Genomic DNA, 14,228 nt, shown 5'->3' with positions numbered 1-14,228 from the left:
GCCGTGCCCGCTGCCCTTTCCCATCTCGCAGGGCAGCCGTGCCCGGTGCCCTTTCCCATCTCGCAGGGCAGCCGTGCCCTGTGCTCTTTCCCATCTCGCAGGGCAGCCGTGCCCGGTGCCCTTTCCCATCTCGCAGGACAGCCTTGCCCGGTGCCCTTTCCCATCTCGCAGGGCAGCCGTGCCCGGTCCCCTTTCCATGTCGCAGGACAGCCATGCCCGCTGCCCTTTCCCATCTCGGAGGGCAGCCGTGCCCGGTGCCTTTCCCATCTCGCAGGGCAGCCGTGCCCGGTGCCTTTCCCATCTCGCAGGGCAGCCGTGCCCGCTGCCCTTTCCCGGCTCGCAGGGCAGCCGTGCCGGTGCCTTTCCCATCTCGCAGGGCAGCCGTGCCCGGTGCCCTTTCCCATCTCGCAGGGCAGCCGTGCCCGTCCCACGCCCGTGCCGCTTTCCTGCCGCGGGGCTGGCGGCTCCGGGGGCTGTGCCAGTGCCACGTGTGGCCACCGCCGGGCGTCACTCCTGCCCTGGGCTGCGGGGGGACCCCCAGAGCTCCCTGCTGTGCCCGCCCTGCCCCGAGCCCTGCGGAGCTAAGGGGTGCCGGGGTGGTGCCCAGCCTGCAGCAAGGTCACTGTGGACTGTGCCATGGATGGGGGTTTCTTCAACCATCATCTGCCCTGGGGAGCTGTTGGACCTTGGGTGTTACTGTGGGAGGATCTTGACAAAGCAGTAGCCTGGGGACTGGTTTTTTCTCTTATTCTGGAAAATACAGCCTGTTAAACTCTCAGCTGTCTGACCTTCAAGAAATTGATATGGACTGCTCATCCTCGAGCAGTTCCTCTTTCCTGGGAAAACAGTGAATCCTCCTGCTATCTTCTCCCAACCTTATTTCTTATTCACACCTCATCTTTTTTTCATTCCTTCCGATCGCAGACTCTCACCTGTTTTCCTTTTCTCTCTGATGATTCCCATTTCCCTCTTGCACCCGAGTCCCTCTTTCTGAATTTGAACTGGGTAATGCATTATTTGGTAGTGATGAGTAAAACTCTCACGAGTCCTGAAACTAGGGGAGAATTAACCTGCCCTGTTTCAGTTTCAGCCTGTGGCAGCCTGGCAATCAGCTGCCTGCTGCGGGCACCATCCGCCTCACTCTCTGCATGTCTGTGCAGTGAAGAGAAAGGCTGAAAATTTTGGCTACTAAAAGCAAGTCTGGCAAACATGTACAAGGTCAACCTTTTCCAAGGAAGAGCAAAAAATCCCAGTAGTGACACCAGCACGGCCTCCTTGCTAAATTTCATGTCCCTCTTTCTGAAATGCAAAGGAGTTTTCTTAAAAGTTTAAGAATTCTTTGAATATAGTTAAAGCATATGTTCCCTGTGGTCATTCGTAGAAAAATGACTGAGTCATATGTGTTCTGTGTTTCCTAAAAAATCATCTCAAGGGGCAGTGTACATGATCATGTGAAGAAAAGGTGCTGGCAAACTGGGAGTGACTGAAAATGTGGCCTTAAAATAGGAAGTGTTGACTAGCCATAACCAACAATGTGTGTTGATGATAATACGATAAAAATAAAAGGCTGTAGCAAGCAGGTACTAAAGCTAGAACACGCTAGAATTTCTTTTATCCCTGCAGTTTTAATTCTGCTCTGTTTTTCCAGTGTGGTCACTTGGCCAGAACAGAAAGTTATACCACCTACTCTTGAGTGCATGCATGCAAGGAAGAAGGGCTGAGGTTTTGTGAATCACTTGATGTGTAATTCTTGGCTAAATGCCTTCAGCACTGCTTCGGAATGATGTTTGTTGTGATTTTGTTAGATTGGTTTTCCTCTTTTTATTTACTTGATACCAAATTTTCATTTTATTATGTACAGCCTTAAGCAGAAAGGCAGAAACCTGCCATAATGAGCAATCCAACAGAGATTTCTAATAACTAAGCTAGAGAAGTACCAGCTTTTTTACACTTCTGCATTTTCTGCTCTCTCAAATGGAACAGGCATTAGGCTGTCAGGAAACTGAAAGCTGGTGCTGGCTCGGAATTGTATTTCTGAAAGTGAAGTCTCTGTTTCTTGCATGACTTGTAACTGGTCATTACATTCACTTTTGGTTTTGTCTAGATGGTACAGCATATGTTAATTTTCTCCACTCATTTTGAATGTTTGTACAGGTCTTTAATTAATACTGTATGTTATTTGCTATGCAGAATAACGTGTTGGGGGGGGGGGTCTGTAGGGAAACCTGGTACAGCTTTTGTCCAAAGCATTTACCAAATTTGCCAATGGAAAATCATGGAAACAGTGTCTTCTGTGGAGTGATTGCTTGCAGTAATTTAGTTACAACCAAATGAGACAAAAATGTGTTCCTGGGAGTCGTATTTTAAGGAGAATCACCGTGTTGCAAGCAGTGAAGTACTAGCAATGAGAAGGCCAGGGAATCCCCTGTTTCTGTTCCTCTGTTCACCCACTAAATAAATCCTGCCTTACACCAAATGGTAAATTGTGCAAGTACAGAGATGCTCACTTTGCTGTAACTCAGGGTAAATGTTTGGTACGTGCCTGTAAAATCATCAATCAGTTTACTAAATACTATTCCTCTTACAGAAATGAGTCAGCAGCAGCATGTTCATTTTCTCTCCCATTCATACATGCTGTGACTTCAAATGGGGAAAATTCAGTAAAGGTAGTATCTCAGTTTTCTCTAGACCCTGGCTGTTTACAGTTGCTTTGAGTTCACCTTTCAGAAACAATTAAGCTGAGGTGGATTGTCCAGCAGCCCAGCTGTGGAGCTCAAGCAGAGGTCTGTACGTTCAAACTCAAATCTTGTGTTCAACCTTAAAGGTCACTCCTGGTTTCAGTGGCAGTGATGTCAGTGGGGAAACCCTGCTGCACTTTTGTCTGTCCTCGTGCAAAGGTCTAAAAACGTCAGACAAAAGCAAAAGAAAAGTTTAAGGCTACAGAATAGAAACTAACCACAGGTTCTCAGTGACTTCTAAGCAACACCACATTATTTCATCAGTGCTTGTATGAGAACTTCAGTCTGTTTTCAGTCACTATTTCTTTAGCTTAGATTGTTTTGGTTTTCAGCTGCTTCTTAAGATCTTTTGTTGACAAACATGGGATGATCTATTTGTTAAGTAATGCATACCACTAACACCAATGTTTAAGATGACTTCTTATCCAAAATAATTGTACAAAGTGCCCACCAGAAGTTATTTATTTGTATTGTTTTGGAATTAAGTATCATGCAGTTTTTTCCCAAGACTTTCCTTCTGCTTTAACAAACAAACCAAAGGTGTGGAGATTACCATTTGTGAAGGGCCAGACAGAAATTCTGTGGCTAAGACCAGAAATTGAAGCCAAGTTCCCTGAATGTGAGACCCTGTTTCTTTAGTCAGGTTGTCTGTGCCCACAGTGGGGAATCCCAGTACACAAGTTACTGTATCTGCTAAGGACTGTTTTCAGGGTTCTGTATTTCTAGAGTCTACTGACACCAGCTATTGATTTTTAACCCACTATTTACATGATAGCCCACTATTTTTTCTTGATGCTTTTTTTATAAGCTTGTAAATTAAACAACTTTTCATTTCAGACTATCTTCTTGACAACAACTATTAAAAAAATCACACATTTATTTCCTGCTTATTTTCATTTCTCCGTAAAAAAGTCTCACTAAGAAATTTAGCACAACTCACAGTGCCACAGGACTGCCAGATGCAAATTAACACCTCATTAAGTACTCATAGGTAAGTTCTTATGTCCTAATATTGTGGGGGTGTGTGAGAGTGGTGAGGAGGAATCCCAATGCTTCTTGATAGTAAAAAAAAAATAGGGTGACTTATTTTCTAAGGAGTTTCTCCAGAAAAGGAATGGATAGTTTGTGTACATATTTATTTAAAAACATGATTAATGTTACATGTGTGAACTAGTATATTGCTATATCTTTCTGAAAGAATGGCAGATTTCACAGCAAGTTTTAGGAATCCATCTCCTTTACAACACCTCAATACTTACATGAATGTTCTGTTTTTAGGGCAGTGGACTTTTATCACTCAAAATTGTCAACTCAAGTGGAAGCACTGTCTGAAAGTGAGGTGTGTGATTGGGTTCTTGACTCTTAACTGTTCTGTTTTGCTGCGAATGTGTTATTGCCTGACCCCAAATTTAATAAACTTATTCCTGGAATCAAACTTGTCCAGTGCAGTGAACATGCACAATGAGCACCAAGAATGTGCTATTGCTTCATGAGTTTCTTAAAGCCCCCCAAATAAAGCTGGAAAAACACTCAGTTGAGAGAAGTTGACATACCCCTTCCCTCTTCCAGCTTTAGGAGTGTGAATTTTCTGAAATTCCCAAATAATGCCGCTGGGCAGTGTCTGCTTGAGCATGTTATGAGCCAAGATGGAGCTTCTCTTGTGAAGGGAACCACAGAGAACTGAGCCCAGGCCAGGAGCTCGTGAAGACACCAAACATCTGTTCACAGAGCAGTGCTGTGCATGGGCTGTTGGGGAGCTCTGGCTTGGGAGACAGCCAGTAACTTCTGCAAAAGTTGAAAGGATGGTGGGTTAGAGGCTTGTGAAGGGGAGGATATTGCAAAAGAGATGTGGACAGGGTTGCTAGAGCATAGAATGGCTCTTAAGCAGAGGGGAAAAAAGCTCTTTAGTAACATGTAATTAAGCAGTAGCTATGTATTGTTTTTATAAACCACAATCAATTGGGGTTTTATCATTTTAGGAGGTTCTTGCTGCCACCTTTGTACCCAGCACACTTGAGTCCTTCTCTTTCCTGTCTGGAGAGTTCTGCTTCATCAGCTGCAGTGAATGGACCTGCCTGTATGTAGGTAAAGAGCCAAACACTGGTAAAGGGAGCAAAAAGAACACCATGTTTATTTATCCCTGGTTTTTGTTATTTCAAATTAATTACAGGGGTGTTTATGAGGCAGGGTTGTTGACCACACAAATACAGGCTGTTCATAATGCATATAGTCTGGGAGAAACTGTAATTGCTATGCTAAATGTAATTTATTCTGTGGTTCCATTCAGCTATATATTTAATTTTATTTTTCCATTCTTCTTCTAGGGGCACTGGTAAACATTCTTCTAAGCAGGGATGGTAATGATGAGACAGTAATTGTCTGAGTAAATTATCCAAGTGGCCACCTTTCTTTTTTTTTTTTTTTTTACTTCCTACATTTCTGGTGTCCTCTGGCATCAGAACAGAAGTATATGCTAGTCCTAGGCTATGTAAATTAAAAGTTCTGTCTGCATTGCAATTAAAAACATGTCAGGTCACATGGTTTCCACTTGACCAGTTACAGCAGCGCTGTTTTGCAAATAAGGTTTTAACCATGTTGCAAGTGTGAAGTCCTGAACTGACCAAGTCTGTAGTAACTGGGTCGCCTGCCAGAGTTTTTTGTGATGTAGGTCATGGGAATATTTGCAGAAGCAAAAGTGCTGTAATTGCATAGCTGTACCAGTATTTATGTTGACATTGAAACTTAAAGATGCATATTCAGGAGGCAGAAACACTACCATGTGTAATTAAGATATGTAAAAGGAAGATAAATTCTAGTTTAAAAAAAAAAAAAAACCCAGCAGCTAAACAGCGTGGACTTTTGAAATAATGTCATTATTTCAGATCTGTTTCCTAATGGGGTTTTTGCACCCCAGGAGCACAGACATTGCCCACTGTTGGGCAAAGAGAATTAGGAGCAGTAGCATAAGAGAGCTCAGGAGCCCCAGAAATAAATGGGTGCATCACACGAGGGTTGGGGTGCCATGCAGCCGAGGAGCTGTAGCCTTAGACCACCCTGCTGTGCTGTGGAGGCTGGATGAAAAATCCCCCCTCAGATTGTCCCACAGCCCTGGCAGTTTCAAAATAAACAGGTGAAAATGGTGAAAAAGGGCAGCAGCAGCAATTCCCAAGACAGTATCTGTCATGGAATGGAATGCTGTCTTGGAAAGGAACCTCAAGATCATCGGGTTCAACCCTTCTTGGCAAAAGCACAATCTAGACAAGATAGCCCAGTGCCCTTTCCAGCTGAATCTCAGAAGTGTCTAGCACTGGGGAAAGGAACGCTGGAATTAAAGGAGGAGTTCAGGAAAGGTGGAATTAAAGCTTTCCTTGCAGCAGCAGCTTTTTCCTGGGAGCCATAGTCTCACTCGGTGGGTCGGGTGAGTTTGAAAGACTTGGGGCAGTAAAAGCATCCAGATGTGAATCAGGTCTCCCTCCCAATCTCACAATTGCAACAGTCTCTCTGCAGGCTGTTTATAGGGGGTGTGGAGCATAATGAATACTAATTAAGTGTGGTAGCCAGTTTTACTTTAGGCAAGTGTCTCTGCTATTACCATGTCTGAATCTCCTGGAATCAGCCAGCTACAGAATTCACTTCTCTACAGCATCCATGCCTTTGGGAACAGATTTGGTTTCTCTCTTACTGAACTATGAGAACTATGAGTCTCTAGTATCTCTAAAACTTTGAAGTGGTATTAAATCTGGATTAGTTAACTCTCAGGATTTTGCTTTTACAGGGTAAGAGATGGTGGTAAGAAAAACTGAAATAGCTGTTTTATTTTTAAAAAGTAACAAACTTATTTAGACCTATAGATTTGGCTTTTTATCAGGTTTTTTTTTTTAAGCAAATGATTATGAATATGGACAGAACTGCTTTTCAAATTCAGTGGGAACGTTGGTCTCAGTTGAATTTCAGTTACGCAGATGGTTATTTATGCAGGTTTCCTTTTAATGGGAACTCAGGAAAGGGCACAGTCAGCTCTCTTTGGCTCCTTTTCTTGGAGATGAGATCTGAAGATAGCGCACAGAGACTAAAGCTCTCCCCTTTGCACATGTAAATCTTGACCCTGTTGTTCTGGGAGAAGCCAGGAGTACAGGAGCAGTGGGGGAAGCAGGATTTGTGTGCCCAGTGAGGAAATCGCCTTTGTCACCACGAGGGGACATTTTATTGAGAGCCACAAAGCTGAAGGTGTTACTCACCATCACCGAGACAATGGTACCAAGGCCTGAAGGGACAAGCTGCTGTGACAAGCAGGAGTCAAGCCAGTGGAGCTGTAATCAGAGACTTTATTCCAGATGCCCTCCATTCCTTGCTTTCTGCTCTTTTGATAGCAGAGCCTGTAATGCTTGTCTGAGAGTCCCTGGGGCTGGTGCAAAGGAAAGGTTTGGGTGGCAGGCACCTGTCTCAGCCTTCGGGAAACAGAGAACTGAGCAAGTTGACTTTCAGCACTGCTGACTTGACTTGCATCTCGTTGGAGATGATCAGAAGTGGAGCTGGGACATCCGTGACTTTAAGAATTTGTCTTTTTTTCTGCCTGTTAAGGAACCTTTCCATGAAGCAGTTGCCTGTTCTTTATAGTCAGCTTTATATATGACATTAACCTTCATTAAACTCTGGCCCTTGTCCTAATTAATCCCTTTGGCCACTGGCTGCTCTCTGTCAGCTCTTTCTTGGGTTAGGTCTTCTCCTTTCTCTGGTTCCTGCACGTACTTGCCAGAAGCAGCTTGTGGTGTCTGTTGTGTTTCCATTCAACAGGCTGTGTCTAGAGCTGTTATTTCCACTGCACAGAGCAAAAAAATCAGTTCAGTTCCTTTTTTTCTTTGGATTTGTATTGCACAAGAGATCTCTTGAAGAAGTAGTCTTCTTGGCTTGTTGTTCTTTTTAATAAAAAAAAAATATTTCAGATGGATATGTGTATTCTTTACCTGCACACGGTGAGTAAGGTACATGGAGTGTTTTTTTCAGGCATCTGAAAATGTTCTGAGTCTCATGGTGCCTGACACATTTACTGTACCTAAGGCTCAGTATTTCAGATTGAAAACCCAGAGGCTGTTGTTTGGATTTGATCTGCTTTCAACAATATTAAGGCACACAAGTGAAAATCCTGTGCAGGTGAATGAGTATTTATCAAACTCATTGTTGTATGAGAGGTTAACCACAACATTAAAAAAAAGCGACGTCAAACTTCCCCAGATGTCCTAAAAGCAAAATTGACAAGTCATGTAGCAAGTGCCGAATAAACAAGACAATGAAATGAGCAAAACTCATCACTGTTCTGGGAGAGAAATCAAGGGCTTTCAACCCTGTCATTCAGAAAGCTCAGACTAATAATGGTAGCCTTACTAAGCTGGAGGCCTTGTTAATAAATTAAATTATTTTTTGTTGCAGGATGGCAGCAAGCTGGACGCACAGGCAGCAGCGGGGTGAGCAGCCTGGTTGTGGCTTACTCCGAGTTTGTTGTGGCCAGCTGGTACCGGTAAGGCTCTGCCTGCTGAGGTGGCACCTGTGACACACAGCCCCGGGCTAATGCAGGGCCAGATAAGATGTGTAGCGGCTGATTTACAAACGGCAGGGTTGCTTTGCATATGTAGGAGGACTTGATGTGTAAACTTGTCCCAGAAGGTGTTACGTGTTTACCTTTGGCTTGGGAGAATGGTGTCACTTTCTGTCATTCCTGGGTGTAATCCTGTAACTGCTCAAAGCAGAACTGCAGGAGTCATTGGGCTCGAGGGTGAGAATTAAGGTGTGAGACTTCAAATTAAGAGGAGATATATCTGGTGGGGCTGTACTGAAACAAGGTGCCTTCTTCACCTCTTGAAGGTGGTCTTGTCACCCTCTGCAGCTCCCAGAAAGGAGGCTGTACCCGGGTGGGAGTTGGGCTCTTCTTCCAGGCAAGCACAGGACATGAGGACACAGTCTCAAACAGCACCAGGGGGTGTTTGTGTCGGGCATTATGAAGAATTTCCTCACTGGCGGGGTGATTAGATACTGAATTTGGCTTCTCAGGGAGGTGGTGGTGGATTCACCAACCCTGGAGGAGTTCAAGGAAAGACTGCGTGTGGCACTCACTGCCAAATGAACATGGTCTGCTTGTGAGGTTCAGTCAAAGATTGGATTCTGATCTCAAAGGTCTTTTCCAACCCAATTCATTCTGATTACTGGCTGTAGATACAGTGTTCTGAGATTCTTGAAGCTCAAGGTGATGTTAAATAGCTTAAACTCCTTGTGAGCCCTGAGGAAAAAGGGAAGTCCTGTAATAAAAACCTGGATGAATGATTGTTATCCTCTGTAGTGGATCCAGTGCACGTTGAGTGGCTGATGAGTGTTGGGGAGCAGCAGAATTACTTTAGGCATACATTGCCTGTATATTTTTATGCAGTTTTCATTATAAACTAAGGTACTCTAACAGCTTGGTGTTATCAAAGGGACAATTTCTATCCTTCCTTCTGCCTCCTTATGCTTTGTGGCTTCCCTTTGGAAGCAGCCACGGTGATTTGACTTGTAGAGGTAATCTATTTGAAAAAAAATCATTCTGGGCAGAAAAAGGTGATTTTTTTTTTTCTTTGCTCCTTCTGCTCAGCTTCATCTCTTCTTTAAAAGTCCTTCCCCTACAGCTCTACTGCATCAGATGAATCCTGACTGTGGCATAAGGAAGGAGTTTGCAGTTTTAGTGACTACTTCAGAGGTCAAAATCAGCTACTGTGTTTTATGTAGCACAGTGGAATATGAAAACACTACTCCATCTTTTTCTTTGCCTGCCAACAAACATTTAAATTCTTCTCTGTTAAATAACGCAACTCCCAAACCGTGGTATGTGTTTATAGCACTGGGATGAGTGGAAGGGAATAGGAAATGCTTGAGGGAGCTGGGGGAGAAAGTGCCTGAGAAGTTCTGCTCTGAGCACTAGCTCTGGAAAGGAAGGAGTGTGAATTATACGTTTCAGGGAGGTTTATCAATTTCTCAGGCTAAAAATACAGCGTTGTGCTACAGTTCCATGACGTTAGCACTCTGTCAGGAAGCAGGCACCTCTGCCCAAATTTGTCTTCCAGAAACTTGTTCTGGCCTTGGTGCCACCACATTCCTTCCTGCTGGCAGCGTCATTTCTGCGATTGCACATGGAACTGGCTCCAGCAGCAAAAAAACCAATAATCTTGTTTCCTCCAGATTACTGTTAAGCATGCTCCTGTGTCTCCAAAGGAGTGCTTGGAACAGTGTAGGAATGCACAGGCGTGAGTTACCTGGATGGATGGAGACAGAGAGGGGACACTGTCTGACAAGAGAGTCTGTCAAGGGCACACTTTTTCTGGCACTACCCCAGCGTTCATTTAACTGTCATTGTTTTGTGCTTGGCACTTTCATGTAATGAGCTGTTCATCCCCTGAAGAAGTTGCATCATGAGTGAATAAGGCAGAAGTGTGGGAGCAAGGAAGTAACTTCTCTGATTTTTATTGGGGAAATTGAGGCTTAGAGAATTAAACAACTTGCCTAAGAGTAGAAAGGCTGACTTGCCAAGAGCCAAATTCCAGTCTCCTGAATCACAGCCTTGTGCTTTATCCACAAGACCTACCTTTCTCTATTAGCATTTCCTTTCTCTCCACCCTGTTTTGAGGGAGGCACAGTAGCATTGTTCTAATGTCAAACAAACTCGAAGTGTGGTACAGGAACACTTCCAGCAGAGTGACTTAAACAACCTTTGAGTTTATCATTAATCTGGAAGCCATGAGTTTTTTGAGAATGGCTTCTGCATTGGAGCCTTCCTCAGGACCAATAACCACAAAAGCTTTAACCACCAAAAGGGCTGACAGCGTTTAAGTAAGACGCCTTTGAGATTAAAGTCATACTTCTAACAGCAAAAAGTTTCTTAAGGCATAGAGGAGTGGAAATTTCTAATCTGGCAGTAGGTGAGCTTGAGATAGAGTGGGCAAGAAAACAGGACTTAACTTTGCTCCTTAAGGAGAGAAGAGAATGACTTTATTAGTACTATTCTTGCTCCTAGTGATGCACCTTATTAGGAGAGCCATATGCTGAAAGTACCTTAGTGTCTGCTTAACCAGGCCAGTGACAAGAGCCTTATCTTTGATCAAGTCAGATAGCTGGGAACAGGAAATAAAGACTTAATGGCTCGCCTGTGCTGCTCTCCTGTCACAGCCAGCTTCGTTGGGCAATGCCTGTGCTAAGCACCACTGAAGGACTTGTCTTTGGACTTGACAAGTGGAGAGAAATGGGATCTTAAAACACTTGCTTTAACTGGAAGACAGGAAGTGAAGCACTGGATCAGACTGGCCTAAGAATTCTGGTATCTCGCCTCTGGCTATAGCCAAAGTCAGCTGACAAAAATAATAGTGAAGCACCTGGATTTTGTTATGCAATGCTGCAGGAGGGGAATTCCGTCCTGCTTTTTGCAGAGATCTGCATATACCCAAAGCTATGACATGTTCTTACACTTCATGGCAGTTGCTGATGAGGTTTCTGTGATTGCCAAAGCTGTACTGCAATCCTCTCGTTCACCTCACTCTCCCGGGATAATTCCTGTGCCAGGGATTCCGATGGCAGCAGAGCAGAGTTGCATACAGGGTAGTCAGGAATAGAGGAATATCCTCATGCTTGCACAACTTTGAGTAAGGCCTCTTCCATTTGCTTAGGTTTTTGCCTTTTTCTTGGAAGGCTTCTTGGTTTCCATAGACTGTTTTATAAAAACAGCTATGCTGGTCTTAGACTAAAACCTCCTTTTGTCCCACTGTTGTGCTTTTCCCTGGCCATTGCTTGTGGCTACTGCTAGAGAAAAAACATCAAGAAAACATCTCCTTTTCGTGCTGTCCTTCCTCCAGTCACTTTGTTCAGATCCTCCTGAGCCAGATCTGTGTATTCTGATGATGGGAGCTCACAGGTTTTACACAGTGCAACTCTTCACATGGTTGGTTATTTATCACAAGTTGTTTTCATTTCAAGGAAGAGAGATAAAGCTTTTGGGATGCTATAAGAAGTGCAATCCATTTGTATTTTTTCTTTAAAATAATATCAAGGAGCCATTTGTATTTTTTCTTTAAAATAATATCAAGGAGCAGTTTGTACCAAAGACCCTGCTGTGTGTGTGAGATACCACCCCAATTTCAAACGTGCAATCTTAAGGATTATCTTTGAGTAGCCTGTTCCTGCAAGCCCTGAGAGTTAGAGTTCAAAAGAGCTGGGGAAAAGTAGGGAATGTTTACTATGTTTTAGTCATAACACAGTATTTGTATTGCCTGGAATACTGCCCTTAATTTCACATCGGTTTAGATCGTGTACCCTACACTAACACTTTCCTTCTGAAGAAATCAATAGATACTTCTGTTTTGAGCCAGTCTCCCTGGTCCTCTGGTCTGTGTTTACTCAGTAGTGTCGCGGGAGAAATAGGTGGGAACCAGGGATATAAACTGTATTTAGGGAAGGAACTAAATAAATTCTTTCTGAGATGTCACAGTTTTTACTATCAGAGATTTGGAATACCAGCCTGAGATAAGTAAGGGAAAGTATTTAGTTTACCTTTACATCCAAAGTCAAAACTCACATCTGCAGCTTCAGCTATCCCACAGGAATTGCTGAACTTTCCTTTTAAAAATCCTGTCCAGGTCACTCCTGTGATCTGCAGGGATGCCCTCAGACTGGGAGCATTTCTCTGGCTGTTCAGCCCTGTGAATAAAGGCTTGTACAAAACTCCCACCACCAGGTGATCAACTTAAAAACTAAAGTATCTTCTAATATGAGGTGTTGATGAGCTGATTGTTGGGATGGGGCACTTAGCAGAGAGAATTCGGGTTGTGCACTTTTCCTATTTACTGCCTTAGTTGTAGAGCAGCACAATTTTATTTGTGGTCTCTTTGTCAGTTTGTGCTTTGTGGTCACATGTGGCCATGTAGGTAAAGTCTAAATTTGATTTAAAATATTAGACCTGCTTTATTGTACGTTATCAGTCATAGGGAATCCAAGAAATCCCTGAAAACGTGAAAGTCTAGTCTGAATTTCTTACACTTTTAGGGCATTGCTGGTTTATATATTTTGTGTTGTTTAGTTTTGGCTTTTTTGTGGGAAAGAAAATAAGAAATTACATTATTCTGGCAAGAAACTAACCCACAGCCATAGAATGATTTTATTATAACATCTGAATAATGTAGTTGTTCTTCTCTTCAATCATCTAAGGCTCATGTCACAGACATTTTGATTATCCTGTGTTCTCCCTAGAATTCTTCTACTCCAATTTCAGTTATAAGTTTGACAGGGTGCAACAATCCTACCATGTGGCAAACCGTGAATCTTTAATAAAGAAAGTTTTGTTGTGGGGTGGAGAAAGATAATTTTTGTTTCTAGGAAATATGAGGATAGTTGAGCCAAAACTAAGGTTAGAAAGAAAAGTCTTGTTGAGATGGACTACAGATCAGGAAGAATAATAAGCATTTGGCAGCCTCTTCTGCTTACTTACATGGATTGGAGTGTGAATTTGCAGATTATAGAACAGCATTTTCAGCTGTTCTTCATTTCTGTACATCCCAATAACCTTAGCTTTAGAAATAGGATAGTGGGGGAAAAAAGCAAAAACCTATTGGTTTTGTACCTCAATTGAGTGTTCTTTCAGGCGTTTCTTATAGTTTTATTAATCTTTCTTTTTCAGGGATACTAATTGATTTAACTGCATTTTCACACAGGACAGTTTATTCCACTCTCAGATTAAAGATCTAAGAAAAAAATTTAAATTTTATTGTTAACTAAGCAGTCTTACACCACAGCTAGGTGTGGCCTTCCTGTTCCTCTTTTTTCAGGTGTTTTTTAATTTGCCCCCAGATTTGTTTGTTTGTCACTGACCTCTCCACCTGATCCAAACATGGGGCTGTTCCCAGTGTCCAGCTCCTTGGCTTCACCAAGCTGTGAGATGCAGGGTCTGGGATGCTCCGAAGGTTTGGTAGATTTAGAGCTGATCATTGTGACTGAATGGGCTTGTTGGTGATTATTTCTTACCTTACCTGCAGTCTTGGTCTATCCCTAGTATGTACAGCTTAGATATTCAATCAGAGTGGGCTGCAAGGGGCATTCAAAGCCCGTCTTGTTCCGAGCCCCTGCTTTGGGCAGGAACATTCTCCACTAGACCAGGCTGCTCCAAGCTCCATCCAGCCTGGCCCAGAACACTTCCAAGGATGGGGCATCGCCAGCTTCTCTGGCTAGGCTTCACCACCCTCACAGTAAAGAGTTCCTTATCAGTATCTAATGTAACCCTGCCCTCTGCCAGCTGAAGCCATTCCTCCTTGCCCTGTCGCTACAGGCCTTGGTGGAAGTCTATCCTTGTCCATCTTATAAACCCCATGAGGGGCTTAGGTAAGCACTGGAAGGCTGCAGTACAGTCTTGCCTGGAGCTTTCCCTTCCCCGGGCTGACCACCGAGAAAAAGATGGATAAGGAGAGCGCTTGGCTGACGGAGCGGAGA

This window comes from Onychostruthus taczanowskii, unplaced genomic scaffold (assembly GCF_017590055.1).
Source record: "Onychostruthus taczanowskii isolate IOZ18803 unplaced genomic scaffold, ASM1759005v1 scaffold55, whole genome shotgun sequence".
Taxonomy (NCBI): Eukaryota; Metazoa; Chordata; class Aves; order Passeriformes; family Passeridae; genus Onychostruthus; species Onychostruthus taczanowskii.
This window is presented reverse-complemented; position numbering follows the sequence as displayed.